The 23,051-nt window shown below is 39.4% G+C and overlaps 1 protein-coding gene across 18 annotated transcripts in view; it reads left to right on the top strand.

Annotated features, from left to right (window-relative positions):
- ERC2 (ELKS/RAB6-interacting/CAST family member 2) overlaps positions 1-23,051 on the top strand; it is a 691,106-nt gene that overhangs the window by 600,746 nt on the left and 67,309 nt on the right. For all 18 annotated transcript variants that reach the window (XM_067463537.1, XM_067463536.1, XM_067463539.1 and 15 more), the window contains one exon: positions 246-440. The gene's annotated coding sequence lies outside the window, so the exon portion shown is untranslated. The remainder of the gene's footprint in view (positions 1-245; positions 441-23,051) is intronic.

A 23,051-nucleotide genomic window follows, 5' to 3' on the forward strand; every position in this document is an offset into this window, starting at 1 on the left:
TACTTTTTTCTGATGAGGAAGAGTTTTGTTTAAGGAACTCATATGAGTTTGGGCTCCATAAAGACAATGGTTTTAAGAAGTTGCCTGCATACTACACTTTGAAAAAAATAACTTTGTGTGGAGTGGTGAGTGTTGCTGGAATTAACCACTTTTTACTGTTATGTGCAGGGTGTGTTTAGCATTTTCTTTGTTTTTGTTTTCACTCAAGCAAAATGTTATATGTTGGCTTTGTTTCTTTTGACTAGATGATCCAGTCACTGTTGGAGGCACATGGCCACGGCAAAATCCCATGCTGTACATTGATCACCTGTCCAACCTTCGCCTAGAGTGTGATCCCCAGTTCCTTCAAGAGATCCAACTTTACTTGTCTATAACGAAGAGGAAGAGGAGGAGGGAGACATCTGGGATAACCAAGCATCAGAGCATTAACACCAGAGCAGGTTACATTCCAATATTATATATGTTTGTGTGTATATTTATATCTCCTAATATTTTGCCTAATGCCCTACCCCATGTAGAGGTTTATCTGTAAGTGGTGTCTCTCAATAGGTACCTGTATGCCTAATTATTGCATTATTTTTCATGGAGGCCTGAACATGAATGACAGTCAAGTTCTCTTCTCTGGCCATTATGTTTTCTTTCTTGCTCTGGGCATGTAGGCTGCAGCTTCCTTGCCCGTTTCTTCCTCCACACTAGGAAGAGAGCTTTGATATCTACAAAGCAGACCTGGTTTCACTTACTGTCTAAAGGACTGCCCTCTAGGAGTCTAGCACAGCCCACACACAATCCTGGAATAGGTCCAGCTTTTTCTCTAAGCAGAATACGAACCGGTGACCTTGGGAGCCTCAGGCAAGAGGGCTGCCTACAGAGCCACTGATACCCATGCCATCAATAAGCTTTAAATGCCAGCTGCAGACTTCAGAGAGATAATGATTTCAGTGTGTAAAAAGGTTTCACTGAGGAGACTGTAGCTCACGCAGATGGCATGTCAGAGGCAGTGTGCTGATATTTTATATAACATTTCCATTCCTCAGATATTACTAATATACTTGGAGGGACACTTTTAGAAAGATTAAAACTTCAAAGTTGGATATTCTTAAGGGGCTACCTAACTCAAAATGGTCCACAAAGTGATAGGAGAATACGTTTTTAATAAAATGCATTTTTTCCTTGGAGCTTAAACCAAGAATTTGCAACAGAAGTCACAGTGTTATATTAAGTGAATGGGAAGTGAAAAGAGAAATTATAGTGAGTATCACAATTTAAGCCAACTAGAAAGCAGCAGGAGATCTGAGATATTTGTTTTTATCACGATTCTTATAATATTATGTTAAAATTGACAGATTTGGGTTGCCTTTCCTTTTCTTACTTACCAGGCACTTGCTTCTGAGTGGGTGTATATAGGATTCCATTCTTTATAATCCCCTAAATAACATTATTAGCAATTTCTTTACAATGTTTTTGTAGAATATGTTTAAATTGTTATGCTAATGCAAATTGCAGCTAACTTTTAATTGCCCTTTTATGACATGCAGATTATTTTAACCCTACTTTTATCCATATCATTTTTGCCATTCTGAAGTGAATCAGGAGGTTAAAGATGTTCTTCAATATGTTCTACACAAAAGTTTCTTTTAAGTACAGGAAAAATGAATAAATATTGTGTAGTACAGGTAATTTTAGGAGTTAGATCCTAACCACATATAAAACTTTGTCATAAAAAGTAGACCAATGAATTAGTTTTCATCATTTGACAAGTTAAAATATGGATGTGTTGGATATCCGTTTATAACAGAATGCTATTACTTCATGATGTTATCTGTCTTGTAGCCACCTGTACAAGAGAACAGAAATTATGATCCATCCTATTTCTTGGGTTTATGTACCTTTATAATCCATATGGGCAGATCATTGTGGTATAACTTGTCCCTTCTTTGGATGCAGTTACAGACATTTATTTATGTGTGCTTTACAGAATGTTCAGTTGAGAAATGTGTAGACAGTAGGTCAGCAGTTTATAAGAACATAACTTTAAAAATATAAAAAAATAAAATGAAAAAGCAATGTTGAAAGTGAGAGCATAGCCTGTATTTAACACCTTAGCTCCCTTTGGGTACAACACAAATGTTTATATTTTGAAAATAAAACAACTTAAATAACATGACTATCCTCACTTGTTCATGAGCAAAGTGCTAGTTGAAGTCTAACATATGGTGTTTCACAATGTTCCTATTCTAGCCTTACCAGGTCCCCATAGATTGAGTGAGACTACTCTCATTAGAATTGACAATTAGATTTAGGCCAACTTCTCTTGGAACATTGTTTTGCCAACCCTAGGCATGTTTGGGCAGTGGATCCGAGATCTACTGGCTATATGATGCTCATGAAGGAAATTCATCTGCTGAAATTATTTTCATGAGCTACATATGAAGAAGCATGGGGTGGCAAAACACCTATTTTGCTTTTGTGATGATTTTTTTCTCATACTTCAGGTTGTGGGTTGAAATACACACTGGAAGGAAAAATACTTTCTATGCAGATCACAATATAATTATCAAATTGTGATTGTGATGGCAAATGTATTTCTAAATATAAAGTTATCAACAGCACCAAGATAAAATCTAGCAGCTATGTTGAGTCTTGCCCTTCACCATTATTCTGTGGAGTTTCTGTTGAGATGATCAGCAGAGACACTATTTGCAATGCAATTTTAACATATTCATTTTTCTACTTGAAGCCAGCTGGAATTTATTATGAATTCTGAATAGTCTAGAAACAGGAACAGATGTTGTGCTTGGGGTGGAGTTGAAGGGGAGAGATTTTTTCCTATATAATTTACCTGGCCATGAAAACATCATCTCCTTTGCTATTTCTTCCATTTTTCTTTCTAATGTCCCAGGCCATGACTGGAAATTACAGTTTCTTTCTAATATTCTGCTCCATGACTGGAAATTTGTTGCATTCTGCAATGAATGTTGTTTCATTCTGGAGGTTCCTAGATACAGGAATCCCATGCCCAAATCACAATTCAGTTTTTAATGTCAGTAACTGTCCAGTTCAGAGCATGTCAACCTGGAAGTAAATGTTATTTCTTTAAATGAAACCCAGGACTAACACACGAGACAGGCAAACCAGCATTGCAGCTGAATCTCACTGTCAGTCTGCCTCCTCCCTGGTATTTTCCTATCCTTAATTATTGACGTGTAAAAGTGGTCTACAGCTCCCAATTCCAATGTTCTCATTACCTACCTTTATGCAATGGGATTCCTTTTGTTTCTGTGCTAGCATACTGTCAGTAAAGCAACATCAGCAAGGAGGATTATCCGCTCCCCTTTTCTCCTCTAGTCATTGATACTTCCAAGCTGGCTGTTTTCCTTTATTTTATCTTAGCATAGGTACGCGATGATGTCTGGGTTAGATAATTCGTAATCCTATTTGTTAGAAAAACTCATCTTTGCTTTTGTTTTTTAAGAATGAATCCATTAGAGCATGTATAAGGGTGTGGGTGAACTACAACTCTCAACATCATAGGTCAGTTCCCCACAAACCCCACCAGTATTCAAAGTTGGCCGCATTGGGTATGCATGGCAAGTTTGGTCCAGATCCATTGTCAGTTGGGTTCACAGTGTTCTTTGATTGCAAGTGAACTACAAATTCCAAATTCATGTTAGTCACCCTCAACCCACTCAACCCTGCATTCAAAGTTGGCATGTTGGGTCTGTGTGCCAATTTAGGTCCAGATCCATTGTTGGTTGGATTCAGTGCTCTCTGAATGTGGGTGAACAACAACTCCCCAAAATCAAGGTCAATTTTCCCTAAAACCCTTCCAGTATTTTTGGTTTGTCATGGGGGTTCTGTGTGCCAAACTTGGTCCTGATCTGTTGGCGGTGGTCACAGTTGTGTCTGGAAGTGGAAGCCAATAAGAAATCAGCTGCAAACAAACTCACCTACATACACACGTACATACACACGTACATACAAACATACATACATTTTATAGCATAGATAGATAGATTTATATTAGCCCCTTTTTGTTTTAAAATTCTGGAATTGTTCAATTGTGCTAAAAATAAAAACAAAACAAAAAAGTAAGGGACAGCAATAGTGCAGAAGACAAGGTTACAGGGATATGCTAAAGTATGATCATGGGACCATAAATTGGCAAATCTGCACAATTACACTATTAAAGAATGGTGAAATATCAAGGGTGCTCAATGGAGTATGTATTCACTATCAAGATACTATGATCATAGTGGAATAACGGGTCTATGCAACAAAGTCCTCAATCTACAGCAGTGGTTCTCAACCTGTGGGTCCCCAGGTGTTTTGGCCTAAAACTCCCAGGAATCCCAGCCAATTTACCAGCTGTTAGGATTTCTGGGAGTTGAAGGCCAAAACATCTGGGGACCCACAGGTTGAGCAACACTACTCTACAGCAAGTGTTGTATAGTGTTGTAACCTGTGTGGCCACTAGGAAGGTACTATGCAGGTTGTTTTGAGACTACAGCATTACTCGGAGATGCAAAGGTAACAAATAAAGCATTGTGAATGGTTGGAGTCTGCAAATGATGATCTTCCTTCAGGTTTTAGCATATAATTGAGATTATCCTGATTTTAAACTGAGCTTGCCCCATGTTTCAAAAAAGGGGGATATAATTTTGAATAGAGCAAATTGTCAATGACGGTTGATGACTGTGAGGTTGAACAAGCATTGCTGGTCTGGCCTGATAACTTTAACAAGCCTGTCAGATAACTTTAATCCAGTCATATGGGAACACAGGCAGGGTTGCAGCCACTTGTGAAACATGAAACTGCAAGAACAGCTGAATAAATTCAAAGACATTTTGCACACTCTAACCTTTGTTTTTCCAAAAAAATATATCTGATAATGAGCAAAAGCTAATACCAATTTATTTTCTTTTTGTTCTTTAGTTCAGTAGCTGTAAAGAGTTGAACATTTTTTTAGGGCTGCAAGCTTAACAAAGTATTAGCTAAGGCCCTCTTCCCCTCCCCACCCCCTGGTCCTGCTTCACACTATGGTATATTTAGTTCTGTATGTAGTCTATTCCTTCTCACTCATTAAGGAATGAATCTGGTTTCTGTTTTGTTCAATACTGTATATACATTGCACCCATAAATATTTGAACTAAGTAAATATAGCATCTCAAACATGGAAAAGCTTTCATTATAAATTGGGGGCTGGGAGGGTCTTAAAACATTCTATTCATTGGCCAAATGTTGCCCTTTGGAAAAAAAAAGTTTGTAAGCCAAAAAATATGATGTATTTCTGTCTGCTATATTGCAACAGACTCTTTCCTAGATTATGTCTTGATTTTCACGTTTTATATGTCTAGTGATCTGGTGATGAGGGAGCGCAAGGAGAGGGCTATAGATTCCCATTTCAGAAACACATGGCCAGCATGCAGCTATATCTGGGGCTAATTTCCTTCTTTTGCTTCATTTAAGGTGCCTGATTCTGGTTTACAAGCAGTAGAATTGAAAGCAATTTTCTGACTTAGAAATGTGGCGAGTTTGTTCCTAAGTGGGAGTAGCAGGGGTCAGAAAATTTATTTTTTAAAAGGGCTAAGCAAAACCAGGATAACCTCAATATTGGTTTCCTATGATGAATTTACACAGGAGTGAATGATTGGCCATTACAAGAATGCATTACAAACAGTTGTGCTGGAAAGCTACCTGAGAGGAACAAGAACCAAAACATTTATATCTAGGCTGATAGTGATTTCATAAATTGACTGCATATGTGCACCCTTAAGCATGTTTGTAATTACACCGACTGAAGGCAAAACATTGTTTCATCAAGTTTTTTTTAAAAAAAGCTGAGACGTTCACATGAATAACACTAAACTCAAGCAAGTTTGGTACCTGGATCTTAAACCATTTTATTCTGTTGCAATAAAGAATGTAGAGTTTCATAATTAGTATGGAGTAAATTCATAAACATGTATTATACAAGCACTTAAACAGTGGGTGGTCTAGCAGCATCCACCTGAGCCAATAAGGCTGGGGTGATTAAGGCAGACCAGTTTCTCCAGACAATAGGAATAATCTGTTTTCAAATGACTGCAGGGCTTGTTCACACATGCATAAAGGTTGCTTGAATTAAAACTGGAAGCCAAAGGGAAGTTTGAGGAGGAGGAGCAGAGCAGCAAATTCACAATCTCACCCCTAAGTTCTTCCAGTTTGTGCTAACCAGACAGGAGGCGGCCTTCCACACCCATTTGATCCATGTTTAATATTTCCCCACTGAGGGCATGATGGTAGGGGAAATCCATACGCCAGATGCAGGCAGGGGTGGATGAGATTTTCCATCCTCCGAAGAATGGACTGTGGATCTGTGTCTTCCATGGATCCAAGCACATCTCTCTTACTCTCTAGCACGAACAACAGTGGAAGCACTATGACCTCTTAGCTGTCTGAAGGACCAATTGAAAAACTACCAGGAAAATGTATTGTCGAAGGCTTTCATGGCTGGAGTCACTAGATTGTTGTAGGTTTTTTCGGGCTATATGGCCATGTTCTAGAGGCATTCTCTCCTGACGTTTTGCCTGCATCTATGGCAAGCATCCTCGGAGGTAGTAAGGTCTGTTAGAATTAGGAAAATTGGGTTTATATATCTGTGGAATGACCAGGGTGGGACAAAGGACTCTTGTCTGTTGGAGCTAGGTGTGAATGTTTCAACTGACAACCTTGATTAGCATTTGATGGCCTGGCAGTTTTTTGGTGCAGCTTGTTAGTGCCTGAGGGAATCTTTTGTTGAGAGGTGATTAGCTGTCCCTGATAGTTTCCTCTCTGTTGTTTTGCTGTTGTACAGATAGGAAACAACAAACAATCTCAACAAAATATTGAATGCTTGAAAATAGTGATGGCTTGTGGTGGCTGGCCCCCTGAAGTAGTGTTGCAGCTTTTCTTTCTCTACACAAAATGATACTCAACTTACCCATGGGTCATAATAAAATTTATGATTTCTCCTCAAAACTTGCCCTTAATTTATACAAGAATTCAAGCTATACATGAGTATATATACAGTATACAAGGTAATGTGAAAAATAAGAGTTGAAAATATTTGCATACATTCAAAAATATACATGCTGGTTTATTTTAACATAAAAAGACACAAACGAATGCAGTCCTATGTTCAAGACTGACTCGGGGTGGGGTGGGGGGACTTATGTCTGGTCTTAAACCAGTACCTGTCATTAGTAATGGACAGGATGAGGACTAACAAGCTGAAATTAAATCCAGATAAGACAGAGGTACGCTTAGTCAGTCAGAAGGCTGGTCAGGGTATGGGATTACAGCCTGTGTTGGATGGGGGTCACACTCCTCCTGAAGATGCAGCTTTGCATCTTTTGTGTTGGACGGGGATCACACTCCTCCTGAAGATGCAGCTTTGCAGTCTGGGCATGCTCCTGGACTCATCCTGGACCCTGGAACCCCAGATGTCAGTGGTGGCCAGGAGTGTCTTTGCACAATTAAAAATTGTGTGCCAGCTGCACCCATATCTTGGCATGCCAGATCTGGCCATGGTAGTTCATGTTTTAGTCACATCCCGTTTGGATTATTGCAACACTCTCTATGCAGGGCTGCTTTTGAAGATAGTTTGGAAGCTTCAACTGGTCCAGAGATCAGCAGCCAAGTTACTAACTGGAGCGCTATTCAGGGAGAGAACCTCTCCCATGTTGCAGCAGCTCCACTGGCTGCCAGTCTGCTTCCAGGCAAAATACAAAGTGCTGGTCATTACCTTTATAGCCCTAAATGGCTTGGGTCCGGGCTATTTGACAAACTGCATCTCACACTGCAAACCACCTTGGATACTACAGTCATCTGAAGAGGCCCTGCTCTTGGTACCACCCCTGTTCCAAGTATGGCTGGTGGGAACAAGAGAAAGGGCCTTGTTTGTGGCTTTCCCCCACCTCTGGAACTCTCTTCCTAAGAAATTAAAGATGGCTCCCCTTCCCCGCCTTTAGGAAACAGCTGGGACATGGCTCACTGGCTTATGAGCAGAAGGAGGAATAGATGGTAATACTGCCATTATACCTCTGATTAATATCTGCCATCCGTATCCGTACCCTGTTTCCCCGCTAGCTCAGGAAACATCTTGCAATTATCAATATTATTTGACCCCAAGGAACCCTGTTGGCTCTGGGAAACTGACACTTCTGTTTGATGTTTTGTTTCATGTTTCATATAATAGATTGTGTTTTTCAATTTTATTTTAGTTGTTCATTTACAATTTGCTTTTATATGTTGGGCTGTCAATTTTTGTTATTATTGCTTGTTATTTTCAGGCATTGAATGTTTGCCTTTTATGATTGGAATCCACCCTAAGTCCCTTCGGGGAGATAGGACAGAATATAAACAAAGTTGTTGCTATTATTGTTGTTGTTGTTTTCATGAAATGGACTTCAGTTTGTTCTAGAAATGTCCTTTTCTCTGTTAGGATGCATATATACTATAGAATTAATGCAGGTTTGTAACCACTGTCATGGCTCAATGCTGTGGAATCCTAGTAGTTTTAGTTTGGTGAGGCACATAGCATTGAGCCATGATAGTAAAAGTGGTATCCACAAATGTTAAGGGGCCAGCTGAAGTGCCAAAGAGCCATTTCACTGATGCACATCTTCCCAACCACACTCCAAAAAGGAGAAGAGGAGACTTCTCATATCTTTCTAAATTAGAAATAATTTTATTCCTGATGGCAGGAATAACATGTGATATCTCTGGAACTCCCTCTCTAAAGAAATACAGATGCCCCCTCCCTCCTCTCCTTTAAAAACACCTGAAGACCTACTTTTGCTCACTAGCATATGGAGAGGAAGGGGATTAGATGGTCGAGAGATCACTGCTGGGCATCTGGTTGAGAACTATGCATATTCGGGCTTTCCTGGTCCACACCAGCCCAGTGACCTCATCTGACTACATAACCAACCCATACCATTTTGTGAACCCTTGCTGGCTGTTGTACACTAATGTGGATGTTTTGTTTAGATTTATGTTATTATAGAATTTGATCTAATTATGTGTAGTTTAATTTATTGATGTCAAGTTTAATTTATTGATCTTAGGTCTTAATTTGATGTTAGGCTTTAATGTTACTTTTATATGTGGGGGTTTTCTGGGATTTTATGTTAGTATCGTGTGTTTTATGTGGGCATTGAATGTTTGCCATTGTTATGTTGGAATCTGCCCTCAATCCCTTCAGAGAGATAGGGCGGAAAACAAACAAAATTGTTGTTGTTGTTGTTGTTATTATATCAGGAATCACCAGGAAATGTACTGTGTTAACAAAAAAAATCATAAAGATATTTAAAAATAAAAAACAGTGGAAACCACAGCAATAAATGTCAGAACCTCCTGAGACATTTGCCCCATCTGGTGCAACTCAAGTTGATATCAAGTTATCTAGATGCCTCATCACCAGTTTTATATTTTGTATTCTAATTAAGTGGTATACTGGTAAATGTCTATGCAGATCTGCTTTTTCTCGTACAGACAGGATTCCAAAATAATGAATGATTAGAGAAAGAAAAGTGAATTATACATTCATGAATTCCTGATGTAGGCACAAAGATTTAAATACACTTAATGACATCAAGCTACACTTCTGGATATAATGTTGTTGCTGGGTTTTTGTTTTGTTTTTTTTTTTTAAAAAAAAAAGCTTGTGGAGATCTGTCTTCTTGTCTTAAAGATTCAGTCAGTAGATTAACATTCTCAAGCAAAGCCAGCATTAAGAAACAAAATGCATGAGGAAGAGCAGGAATTCCACTAAATGGATTAACATATATTTCTATAACTCCATACTGAAGTCATTCTTTCCATCTGTTTTAAGTAAGAATCATTCTATTGTCCTATAGAATTTGCAAAATGTGTAGCCAAACGTATGTGGCCTCATTCTTGCATTCTAATATCCTTGTTTTCAGACTGTTGAAAGTGGGATTAATAGAAACATCAGTCTATTGTTTGCTTTGAATCAACTTTGTATCATCCACTTCTCTTACACACTATCCTTCTTACAAAAATCCAGGCACACCTCTCACCTGCTCTCTCTCTTCCTTACCTGTGAGGCTTTTTCTACCACTATTCTACCACTTCTTCAAAATTACCAGAGATAATTGTTTAATAATGTTGGTTGGTTAATAAGATTACAATAATATTCACTTTGAAATTAAACATTATTTCCTTTGGCCTGCTTCTACTGCCTCTTTGTGGGGTCAGGAAAATGTGGGACCTGACCCTATGACCTCTTATGTTTGCTCTCTCTTTGTGGTCTTCTATTCAGTCCTTACCTTTAATAATCTTTGCTTGTCAGTGTGTTGGGAAAACGAACTTACTTCATGAGAGAGGGAGGTGAGAAAGAAATGGTCTGAACAGAATGAATGTCAATGAACAGATAAAGCTACCATACAGAAGTAACTTTCTTTAATCTTTTGTGTTCATTTCATTCATAAAAGAAAAATAACTCCATTATGCAGAAAATTTCATGAAAAAAATGCAAATTAATTAAAAACAGATCTGCTTCCGTGGGAAGCCATGGTCTGGGAAGGAATGGTTTGCTTTATGTAACCGGTCTTCTTGCTTAGAACTCAGTTGTAGAAGGTGATGATAAATGTTAAATGTTTCTAGTAAAACTGTTCACTCCCAAACTGTATAGAACACTGACATTTTCATTATATCCAAGGGCTGAAGAACATCCGGCTTTCATCGTCGCTGTTTTGCTTGGTTATGTATAAAAGCTAAATACACTGCCCTTGGGAGATATCTTGGTGTCACCTGCTCCTAAACAGAAAAGTACTTGTTTAGCAGAAATTTTATTGGAATGAATAATAGCCTTTTCTTCCTTAATGGTGCTTTGAATGTAAATGGGAGAGAATCTACAAGAAGCCAAACTTTTTCAAGTGTCCCCAATACAAATATTCTGAACACCAGTCCTATTATTTTAAGAAAGGGAGATGATCTAGCACTCTCAAACAAGCAGTGATATGACATTTAAAAAAATTCATTCAGAACCATGAAGTTTTGGACAGTTAGCGCAGCATTCAATTTCCCTAGTACGAGGCACTAGTAGATGGCACCATTTGCCAGTAAAGCCAATTGAGACTGTAGTGACAGAGATGAATCCAAGAGCATCCTCAATTGCAACATGGTGTTTGTAGATGTGAACTATTTAAATAGTCTCTCCCCACTTAGGGAGTGAGACTGGCACCATAAAACCAAAGATTACCAAGAAGTGACGCGCCTTAGTAACTCCCATTACCAAACCTTCTGTCTGGATTGGTATTGCACAGAGTACCCAGGTGGAAAATGTTGGGTGAAGTCAACTCCAGGTCACTCAGATAGGTCAGCTTTTTCATTTCTGATCAAACCATGAGATCAGTCTTATTATGAACAATTTTAACATTAAACTACCAGGCCAGAGTGCCTAATATTCAAATAGCCAGATATCTGAGCGAAAGAGGCAGAAAGCTGAGGCTAACTCACATGGAAAAGATATGAATACAGGTTGAATCTGATACTTCATGCTTTCAATGAGTTTGATTTAACTAGGTCGGAGAAATCGTTCACAGTGCAGAATTATAGCAGTTTGATACCACTTTATCTGCCACAGCTCCATTCCATGGAATTCGTAGTTTGTTGTGGCTCCAGAGCTCTCTGACAGAAAAGGTTAACTGTCTCATAAAACTATCTCATAAGACATACATCAAATCCCAGAATCCCATAGCACTGAGGCATAGCACTTAATGTGGTGTCAAACTGCTGTTATTCTGCAGCATGGATGCAACCTTAATAGTCTCCTACCCATTCTTGTTTTCTTTTTTGACACTTGAATTACATTTTACAATTGCTGCTACATTATTGTCATATTTTTCTATAAGGGCTTTTAATTGTCTATTAGCATTCCACAACATCCCATTGTGGAAATCCTCATTATATAGTACCAGCAACTTTTTGCTTCTTTAATAAAGCTACAGGGAAGTCTATGTGGGAATAGGATTTTGTGGTTCAACCACACATTCAATAAAGTGTCTATATGTTCAGAGGCAAATGTTCCGTTATTGGGCCTTGAATTAACAGCACAATCCTGTAAATATTTCAGTTGAAGTAAATCCTAATCTGAACAAGCCCTGAGACCCAAGTAACTATTCATACGACTTGTAGCCTGAAACTGTGACTTGAAAGAGAAAATGAAAGGAACAACATCCAACTGGGGCTAAATGATTTTTACATGAAATTTAAATAAAAAAGCCGATAAAAAATTCCCTCTCAGAGGATGGGTGATCAAATTACTGTAATGTCAAAGTAGCACCCAATAGCAAACACTACTCCTACCATATGAGGGAAATTGCAAAAGGGAAAGAAAAACAGCTGCTTTCTATCACATTTTCAAAAGTTTATTAGATTAATAGTCCTCTTTTCCCCACTGTGCTTAATGATTTAAATGATTTTCCTCACTGGATAGAAGACGGAAGAAAAGCAAGTATTAGTGGTAAACGCCATATGTAGGCAAACCTTGCCAAAATAACTCACATGTTTTTGGCTAATGTGTGCATGTTCGGGTTGGTGGAGCCTGTCTTGCTTTCATATCAAGTTATTTTAAAAGAAGACGAAAGCACCAGAAATCTACTCAATAGCTAGAATTTGTTGATTTTACTGGTGCAAACAAAAGATGAAAGAATGCTCAAAGAGAGAAAAGGAATAACGCATATTAAATGCCATCCTTTAAGAACGTATTAAAATGGCCATGGCAATCTCTTTATTTAAAATTGCCACCACTGTTCCTTCCCACCTGAAGCACTCAAAATGGCTCTCTCGTGTTGCTGTTTAACTCTGTGTCATGGTTAGTGCCAACAATGAGAAGGTGGAGAAGGGATTAAATTTCACAGCATTCGAGTTGGGCTCAAATATGGAGCAAGAGAATGTGCAGCCAAACATTGAAGAGCCCACCACTTTGGAACAGTAACAACAGCAACCCCAAATGAAAATCTTACTGCTCCTCTGGACTCAAAGCTAGGGGAGGATCGGGATCTTGAGTTAGAAGACCAGGGGTTAAATATTCCAGACTGGCTCAGTCTGGAATCAGATGGGATTCAAGTACAGAGATCTAGTAATTTGGCTGAGAAGTTGGCCAGCAATTGGAGCACTTAAGAGATCTGCATAAATAGCTGAAGTCTGGAATAGCTAGTTGCTGGTAGCAATGTCAGTATTTGAGCTACAGCCTGGATCTTAAATCATTAAAAGACATTGTACCCTGGATGTTGGATTGTGGATTGTGGATTGTGAACTTTTCTTGGAAACTGTGTTGGTGAGATATATTGGCTTTGGAATATTGCAAAGGACTTATCCTTTATTCTCCTCCTTGCTTGGCTGATTACTATGTTGACCTTGGAGTGACCCTGGATTACGTTTATGTGATCGGCTACTTTACAGAGACTTTCTGGGCAGGACTCTGACACTCTGCTTAGCTTGAATGGTAAGGCCAAGAACATTTGAAAAAGAAGGGGAAGAATGAGGAAAGAAGGGAGAGCTTTCCTTTTCTCAACTTCGAGCATCCTACAGATCCTGTACCATCCTACAGGTCCAATTAGGTTAAGAAAAATCCATAAATGTGTCTTTTAGGTATATTTAGGGAGATAATTAGGGAAGGAGTTGAGGAAATTTGTCAGTATTGCTTTATTGCAGCCAGACTGACAATAGCGAAATCATGAAAAGGTGAAAACAATATCTTAAAAGGATTGGTGAGAAAAACTTATTACACTATATTCAAATATCCAGGTTATTTAATGGTATCTGGGGAGAAAATAATGAAGAGTTTGTTTTTAAAAAATGAGGTTGACATTTGAATACTTGGAAAGGAAGACAAATGTGGACTTTAAAGTAGCCCCTAGTGGAATTTACTACAGTAGTCATATGAGTAGATTTTATTAGATATGGGACTCATGGTGAGTAGTATCAGAGGTAATGGGTGGTGGGTTCACAGGTGGGGGAGAGGCAAGAGGAAAAAGATTTGTACCTGGTTGGGGGACGACATACCTGCATTAGATGTATTTGATTATCGCTACACGTGTCTCCTTTTTATATGTTGTATGCCATTAATTTCATTCAATTAAAACTTTTAAAATAAAAAATAAACTATTAGTTCAGTTTGTCCACACCACTCAAAATAATTGATCATGATTAGATCACTAGTATTAAAATATGTATAAAAATGCTGAGAAGGTAAACATGCTTATATTGTGGGGATATTATACACAAAATCTTCCCTATTGTCTATGTTATTTTTGCTTGTTTGCATTGATTTGGGACAAATCCACGTGGCCAAGAAAACCCACCTTATCTTTTATTGAAGGCTCCATTCTGCCTTCAAAATGTCCCTACACTTTTGCTGAGTATCAGAGATTATCCTTAGTTAAACCAGCTTAGTTCCACTTCAGGCAAGTTGGGGAATGCATTGGGGTTTGCTTGAAATTCCAGAGCAGGCCTCTTCAACTGGTAGCCCTCCAGGTGTTTTGGATGTCAGCTCCCAGAATTCCAGGACCATTGAACAAGCTGGTTAGGGATTCTGAGAGTTGAAGGCAGAAACACCTGGAGGGCTGAAGGTTTAAGAGGCCTGCTTTAGAGTATCCTGCAGCCTAAGGGCAGGATACAATTTGTGCCAGTTTGCTATTGACGTGACATTGCTGACATCACCTTTCCCTGTGCTCATCACAGAGGGCCTCTGCTGATGTCAGAATGGGGCATCCACAATGATCATGAGCTTGCACGGAGCTCTATGTCTACTAGGATCCATAACAGTGACGCTGGCTGCGGGATTTACTGGCCAGTATAAAGTACCCCTAGGGCAGCCTTCCTGATCTGGCTGGGTATGATGAGAGTTCTATTTGAAAAATCTTGGAAAATACCAGGTTGGAACTTTATTCTTGAACTTGAGGGCATTATAATCATTCTGTCATCATTGGGAAAATGGGAATGAAAATCCCTTGGCAGCTGTATGGTCAAACGTTGATAACTAAATCTTAGTGACTGAATCTCCTAAAGGAGATCCTGCCAAATAAATTGAATACATTTTTTTTTTAGTTTTCAGTGGAATGTAACTATTAACCACAATAAATGAAGAACAGTTCTCTAACTGTTGCCTGACTGCCAAAAAGATACCTTCTCAAGGGTTTTTATTCATATCCTCTTTTCTAATCAAAACTGACAAGAGTTGCCGTTTCACCAGCTGGCCTACCTGTATCCACTTTTATAGCAGCAAGAAATATGCATGCGTGAAACTGTTGAGTGAGATCTTATTGACCTCAGATTCTGTCATCCACATTTCTGGTAAACATCAAATATCATGTTTCATTGGTAAATCAGAACTTTTACAGCTCATTCTTCCATTCTGCCATGTACCATAAAGCATAATGTCACAATAATTGGCAGGAAAATAGATATGCAAACAATTACCATTCAGAAGAAAACTTTATCTTATGGCTGATATGTATCTGTGAATGACTCCATACATATTTATCTGACACTTTTGCAAAAATCTAGGGCTGAACATGAAGTCAATCATTATATCAACTAGAGTACACTTATTATATCAGTCAAATAAGTAGATAATTATGTGAGTTACATGTATTCAAGTGGGTTTACTCTATTTGGATGAATAAGTGCATGTAGGTCTAGTTATAATCTGTTTAAATTATTGTGATTCTACAAATTATTATTGGAATATTTGTGCCTAAAAACAGATATTTTAATGCCCCTTAAATTGAATTGTGGACAGCCCCAAACCACCTGTAGTAAACTCAGAAGACACAAGTTATTCAGTAAAACATTGTGCCACTGAATGAAGAATAAACTCTCCATTAATTTCAAAGGTGTTATGATTCCAGCCACACTTGTTAAAATATTACCAAGCATGATTGGTAATAAATCCTGAAGGAAAGTACTTTTAAGCTGTCTCAGGAGAACTTGTGTTGTATACTTAAACTATGAGTTATTGACATTTTAAAACCTAGATACATACCTGTGCTATATTTTCAAGCAGCATGATAGTTTTCTGATTTTCATTTTTACTAGGTTTCCATTCTGTGTTCTCAAACTGTACAAACATATACATAATTTCCATTTAACTGACTCGTTTTTTTCACTGAAAAAGAGTTTGTCCAACAATCTTGTAAGCAGCAAACATGTCAAAATCATGGGATCAAACTATGTATTATTAGAGCAGCAACACATAAATTTTAGAGTTCCATCATGAATCATCACAGTGTCAAAAGCAACAGGCTCCTAATGCTGTAACACAAATTCAAATCAGTAGAACCTTGAAAACAAGTATGATAACAAGGGGACATTTCGTTGCTAGTATATGCAGCTTTTGAGGAATTATTAGATGCCAAGTTAGTTCTAAGAGTCTATAGTATATGTGAGGCCAAATGCAACCACAACAAAGTTGGACAAGTAAGCCAGTACAGAGATCACATGATATAGGAGAAATGCATATGTTAAATATAATGAGTTACTTTTAAAACCTCTACTTTATATGCAGGTAAATATAGGGAAAAAGTTAACCCAGCCTCCCAATAAAATATTTTGTACAGGTACAGAGGGGGAAAAATTGCAAGATTCACCAACATGATACACAGCTAAACCAAGAAGAAAGAAGAATGTAGCAAAAGAGCACAGCTCGTAAAACCAACAGCAAAATAGAAGAGTACTATAATCTAAAAATGTAAACCATCAAACCATGTTTTAAAAATGTATGGAAAAATAAATATCTTCAACAGATGCTGGAAGGACCATAATGCAGGTGCCAGGTGTAGCACAAAGCAAATAGATTGTGAACTTTAGTCGTCAACTCAGCAACAAATGTGATTGACTTAGATAGTATGATGTTCTTGCAACATTGTACATAGAAATATTATTTTCTGTTCAGAAAATGCTGTTTTCTATGCAAAATGATTGTGTGTGAATTTTTGCACAGAATAACTCCAAATTACAAATAGGCTTCAAAATTGTGTGGTTTTCTAAGTTTTTACAGTGGGAAGAGAAATACCCATGGCTTCTTTTGAAATTGAAATTAATTATTAATCATATTGCTAGTTGCTAAGTATCTTGACACTAGTCAAAGGAGTAAGGGAATAGTACTGGGGAAATAGGTAGCACTACCATGCCCTATCTCATGGGCCCGATGAGCTATTTAGGCTAAACTTTCTTGTGCAAAATCAAACAGCATGAGTACAAACTGTGAAAGAGCAGTTCTCAAGTTCAGCAGTAGTGGAGGGCTGAAAAACTGTCTTACCTGCCTTATGTACTACAGATAAGACTATGCAAGATGCAAACTGTAGTTAGAACAGTGGTGGCTGCTGTCGCTATTAGACATATTTTGCCTGTTTGTTTGTTTGTTTGTTGTTTCTTGATTCTGACAATGCTTTAGCTGGAGCTCTTGCACTGATCAGTAGGTTGAGCTTGATGACTTATGCAGCCCTTCCAGTTCTATGAGACTATATGCTGCCATATGTTATCTTTAACCCTACCCATCTTGAGTTTAAATCTAGAGGATATGGATTTATTGGATGGGTCCAAAGGGTAGTAAGTGTCTTGCATGTCAGAGGTAGATGCCTGCTGCCTAGAAGGAGGTTGTAATGCAACCTCTCCTGAAGAGGACCTCTGTGGATCTAGATATATGTTTTAAAACAAACCTAAATAGTTTGGGACCTTGATACTTACGGAAGTGTCTGTCTATATATACTCGGAGATCTGTATATTCTTTAGTATTCCACTATTTGGGAAAATAAATTGTGGGCGAACATGGGAGAAAGCCTTTACTGCAGCGTTAGCCCATTCTGACATTTGTACATTTTTGGTGCTGGCCATTGACTGTTTTTGTGTATATATAGAGGGGGGGGGGAGGGGAGAGAGAGAGAATTGTGGGATTTTTCCCCCTGGAGGCCTGACTTGTACTAGCATTGCCATGGCTTTTGATTAAAGCTTTTGAGCGCAACTTATTTTATTCTGGATGTATATGATTTATGGTTGTACTATTTTAAATGGTTTTAACCAGTTTTAAATCATCTGGTTATAGTTAATAAAACTATGCAGGGTTTCACCACTTGGTATCCTCTATTTAAGAATGATGTGATGAATTCCCTACCTGTCAGGCTAGGAAAGGCTCAGAAAAGTAGGCCTAGGAAGTCCAGAAGCCATTTTAGAAGGGTGTCGGGGCATCCATCTTAGATTCTCATTTCCTGAAGGGGGCATGCTTAGGAGCAGCTTGGAGGGAAATGAGAGGAGTTTGTGATTGGCTGGGAAAGAGTGGGCAGAGCTTAACTTGAGAAAAGGGGGAAAAATCTTTAAGGGGGCGTTTTAAAACCTGACAGCTCAGATTGGGTCTGGGTATCAAAGAAGAAGGAACAGATTAAGTCTGGGTGTCCAAGAAGGAGGAAGAGTTTGAAGTGAAGAAGAGAAGAGTTAGGGAAGCCTGAAGTTGGTCAGTTAGCCAGAAGAATTAGTTAGTGAGAAGATTTACAGCTATTGGGAAGGATATCTGGGGGAGTGGAGTGACAGATCAAGGGAAAAGAGGACTGTCTGTGTGGAGTTTGGGATTGCTGGGCAGAGAGGAATCCTGTCAGTAATTTCTGAAGGGAGAGAAGAGTGTTATGTATTTATTTGTCGTGTCAGAGCAACCAGTCCATTATATTACATTTCTAACAGAACAAAGCAAACAAACAGAAAAATACAGAACTTGTGAGTTTGGTAGTTGGTTAAATGTCCTTTGACCAGTATCTGGCCACTTGGAGTGCCTCCGGTGTTGCTGCAAGAAGTTCCTCCATTGTGCATGTGGCTGGGCTCATGTTGCATTGCAGCAGGTGGTCAGTGGTTTGCTCTTCTCCACACTCGCATGTCGAGGATTCCACTTTGTAGCCCCATTTCTGAAGGTTGGCTCTGCATCTCGTGGTGCCAGAGCGCAGTCTGTTCAGCGCCTTCCAAGTCGCCCAGTCTTCTGTGTGCCCAGGAGGGAGTTTCTCATTTGGTATCAGCCATTGGTTGAGGTGCTGGGTTTGAGCCTGCCACTTTTGGACTCTTGCTTGCTGAGGTGTTCCAGCAAGTGTCTCTGTAGATCTTAGAAAACTATGTCTAGATTTAAGTCGTTGGCGTGCTGGCTGATACCCAAACAGGGGATGAGCTGGAGATGTCTCTGCCTTGGTCCTTTCACTATTGGCTGCCACTTCCCGGTGGATGTCAGGTGGTGCAATACTGGCTAAGCAGTGTAATTTCTCCAGTGGTGTAGGGCGCAGTGGTGTAGTGGGCCACATCCACTGTTTTAGTGTGGTGAGATGTGTTCCACACTGGGCATACATACTCAGCAGCAGAGTAGCACAGCGCAAAGGCAGATGTTTTCACTGTATCTGGTTGTGATCCCCAGGTTGTGCCAGTCAGCTTTCGTATGATATTGTTTCTGGCACCCACTTTTTGCTTGATGTTCAGGCAGTGCTTCTTGTAGGTAAGAGCACGGTCCAGGGTGACTCCCAGGTATTTGGGTGCGCTGCAATGCTCTAGTGGGATTCCTTCCCAGGTGATCTTCAGAGCTTGGGATGCTTCTTTGTTCTTGAGATGAAAGGCACATGTCTGTGTTTTAGATGGGTTAGGGATCAGCTGGTTTTCCCTGTAGTAGGCAGTAAGAGTACCTAGAGCTTCGGAAAGCTTCTGTTCTACCATCTCAAAGCTCTCTGCTTGAGCAGTAATGGCACGATCATCAGCATAGATGAAACTCTCTGTCCCTTCTGGCAGTGGCTGGTCATTTGTGTAGATGTTGAACATGGATGGAGCAAGCACGCTCCCCTGAGGCAGGCCGTTCTTCTGTTTTCGCCATCTGCTTCTCTGGCCCTGGAACTCAACAAAAAAGCTCCTGTTTTGTAGCAGGTTTCCTATGAGGCGGGTGAGGTGGTAGTCCTTTTTGATATACATTTTTCTCAGGAGGAGGCGGTGGTTCACAGTATCATAGGCTGCTGACAGGTCTATGAAGACAGCTCCTGTGATCTGCTGCCTTTCAAATCCATCTTCTATGTGCTGACTCAGGTTCAGCACTTGCGATGTGCAGCTTTTGCCTTTCCTGAAGCCAGCTTGCTGTGGAATCAGGCATGGGTCTATTTTTTCCATAATTCTATGCAAAGTAAGTCTCTCCAGAACTTTGTAGAGGTGGCACAACAGGGAGATTGGTCTGTAGCTTTTTGGGTCATTACGGTCTTTGCCTGGCTTCAAGATGGCGATGACTCTTGCTTTCCTCCAGATTTTGGGGATCTGACAGGATGCCGTGCTCCAGCAGCCAGCGCCTTGCTTTGCGACCAAAGTTCTTGATTTGTTCCATCCGCAGATCATCCAGGCCAGTTGCTTTGCCATTTTTACATTTATTGAGAGCCATGTCCAATTCAGTAGATGTAAAGGGTTCATGGAGGTTGTTGTTCTCAATCTCTGGTTGCCTGGCTATTGGTTTCTTTCCTACTTTGGTGGCAAAGTTGGGTTTCCCATTCTTCAAGAGTTGGTGTGCTATCTGATCTGCATTTATGTTGGCATGGGTATTAGTTTGTGAGGGGTCGTTGCTTAACCGTCTCAGCAGCCTCCATGCCTTCTGGCTGCTCCTGCCCATGTCGACCTCTGTGATCAGCTTGATCCACTGTTCTTTCTTGGCTTCAGAGATGAAGGACACAATGCTCTGCGCTGCCTTGAGGGTCTTCATTGTGGAGCCTGTAATAGTTTTCCAACAAGGCAGCTGTTTCAGGAGTAATGCCCTGAAGGTAGTTGGTTCTGCAGCCTCTCGGTATCGAGGCCCATGAGCAAGTTTTCACAATTTCAATAAAATGCTCATATTTCTCAGGAATTGGCGCGACCGATGTGATCATGTCTTCTAACGTGTCTGAGAATTTAGTCCAATCTGCCTTTCTGAAGTTGTATCTTCGTTTAAATCAAACTTCCTGAGGCCTTATTGTTGGGAACAGTTGGCATATTATTGGTCGGTGCTGTGTGTTTGGGATGGGTGGTCCCACTGATTTGGTGCATTGCTGTACAATGCTGTCGCTCACAAATAGGAGGTCTGGGTTATAACCTCGGTGCCATCTCCCACTGTTGTAGGATGGTGGGAGCTTGCTATCATGGATGAGTGATAGTTTGTGCAGTTCAGACCAGGATAGGACAGCCTCTCCATTTTTATCTTCTTGGGCATAGCCCCACACGTGGCTATGGCTGTTAAAGTCACCAATTACTACCGCCCTTTGGTGCCTGTCAAAATTCTCGGGGGAGGAGAAGCAGAACTCTTCATTTGGGGGCTTGTACACAGAGGTGATGGTGATGTTATTAAGCTCTACTGTTAGAACCTCGATATTGTTTTCTTCAGTGTTGTGGGCACTGCTGATTTGGAGGCCTGGTTTGACAAAGACGGCGCTTCCATACTGCTCATTTGGTCTTTCCGCTACTAGGATCATTCCTGGAACTTTGGGTCATTTCTGTCGTTCATCCCTGTGTGTTTCTTGGACACACAGCACATCGCAGTGTGTTATGTGTTATGTGCAACTAAGTTTTGAACTGTTTAAAGAAACCACACACTTTATTCAACTTTAAAACAGCTAAGCTTGATGCCTGTTTTGTTCAAGTTCTCTCAAATAAAAACATTGTTATTTGTTCACAACATCTGCCTCATGTGTGCCTCTGTCTGAGAAGTTTCCAAACAATTTACAGAAATCAAAGTCTAATGGTGGCAGCGTATATTTTAAAAAGTAATCTCTTTATTGTTACCTCAGAGCACAAGCCTGAGTGCAAAGCCAGCACAATCTAGTCTAAAGATATCTCAAGTATTTCAAGTGGTGGGATAGCAGGTGGGATTTACACTTAAATAATCCTCCTACCTTTTATATTTGGTATATAGCGGTTGGGATTTATTACCAAATAAGTCCCTTTCCATTATAATTGGTGGCAAGTGCTGGGATTTCTACTATAAATAATCCCCAATCTTTTATAAATGACCAGTATTGTCAACAATATTTTCAAGACTTAATGTTTGTAGCTCTTAGAAAAGCATTTACAGCCCTGCACTTTCAAACAATGCCATCAGGCTGGCTATAGGAAATATATAGAGGGATCTCTCATGCCCAATGATTTTGTATTTGTGGGTCTGGGGAAAGAGAGGCTCTAATACACTATCTGTTACATTGCCCTTTGCATAATGACCCTCAAAACAATCTTCTGGGAGCCCTTTTGGAAGAAAGGGCAGCATGGCAACAGTCAGTAGTTATCTGTGAACTGTTAGCAGATCATTCCAAAAATATAACATTAAAGGTTGCCACATTTGCAGTTGCAAACCAAAACATCCAAGCTAAATTTGTAAAGTCCACAGCAGAGGCTAGAAATGGAAATGGAGATAGTTTGGGATGATACAAATCAGACATTTCTTATTGTTATAATGTTGCTGCTACTATAATTTTAAAGAGCCAGTATATGGAATAAGTTTTAATATTTATATTGGAAAGTGCTTATTGTACTTATTATATTGTACTTTTAAAGTTTGTATATTATGTGATGTCATGGCCTATGGCTAGGTACAATAAAGCATTAATGTAATGTTTTTATTCTTTTAAAGCTATTACTATTTATTGTTTTAAATTGATTTTACTGTAAACCATTCTTTGGATATAAGGCAGGATATAATACATACATACATACATACATACATACATACATTATTTGGTTAGGTGGAGTTTACACAAATTCTGGGCCCACTCACCCAGATTAGAACTGTTTCAAAAATCAAGTGGCTTTGAAGTAGCTCTGGGCTGCCTTTCAATTTTTCAACTATAACCTGGTGCTGAATCCACTCCAAATTTTAAACAAGCCATCCAAAATGAGTTTTGCACTTTCAACAGTGCCTTTAAAGTCCAGTCTAAAACTCATATTGGATTTATTAATGTTCTGACACCAGTGCCTGCATTTCTTATTTCATGTAGCTCTCAAATGACTAGGGATGAAATTCTCTATAGCTGTCTATGCTGAATATT

This window comes from Anolis sagrei, chromosome 2 (genome assembly GCF_037176765.1).
Source record: "Anolis sagrei isolate rAnoSag1 chromosome 2, rAnoSag1.mat, whole genome shotgun sequence".
In the NCBI taxonomy this organism is placed as follows: Eukaryota; Metazoa; Chordata; class Lepidosauria; order Squamata; family Dactyloidae; genus Anolis; species Anolis sagrei.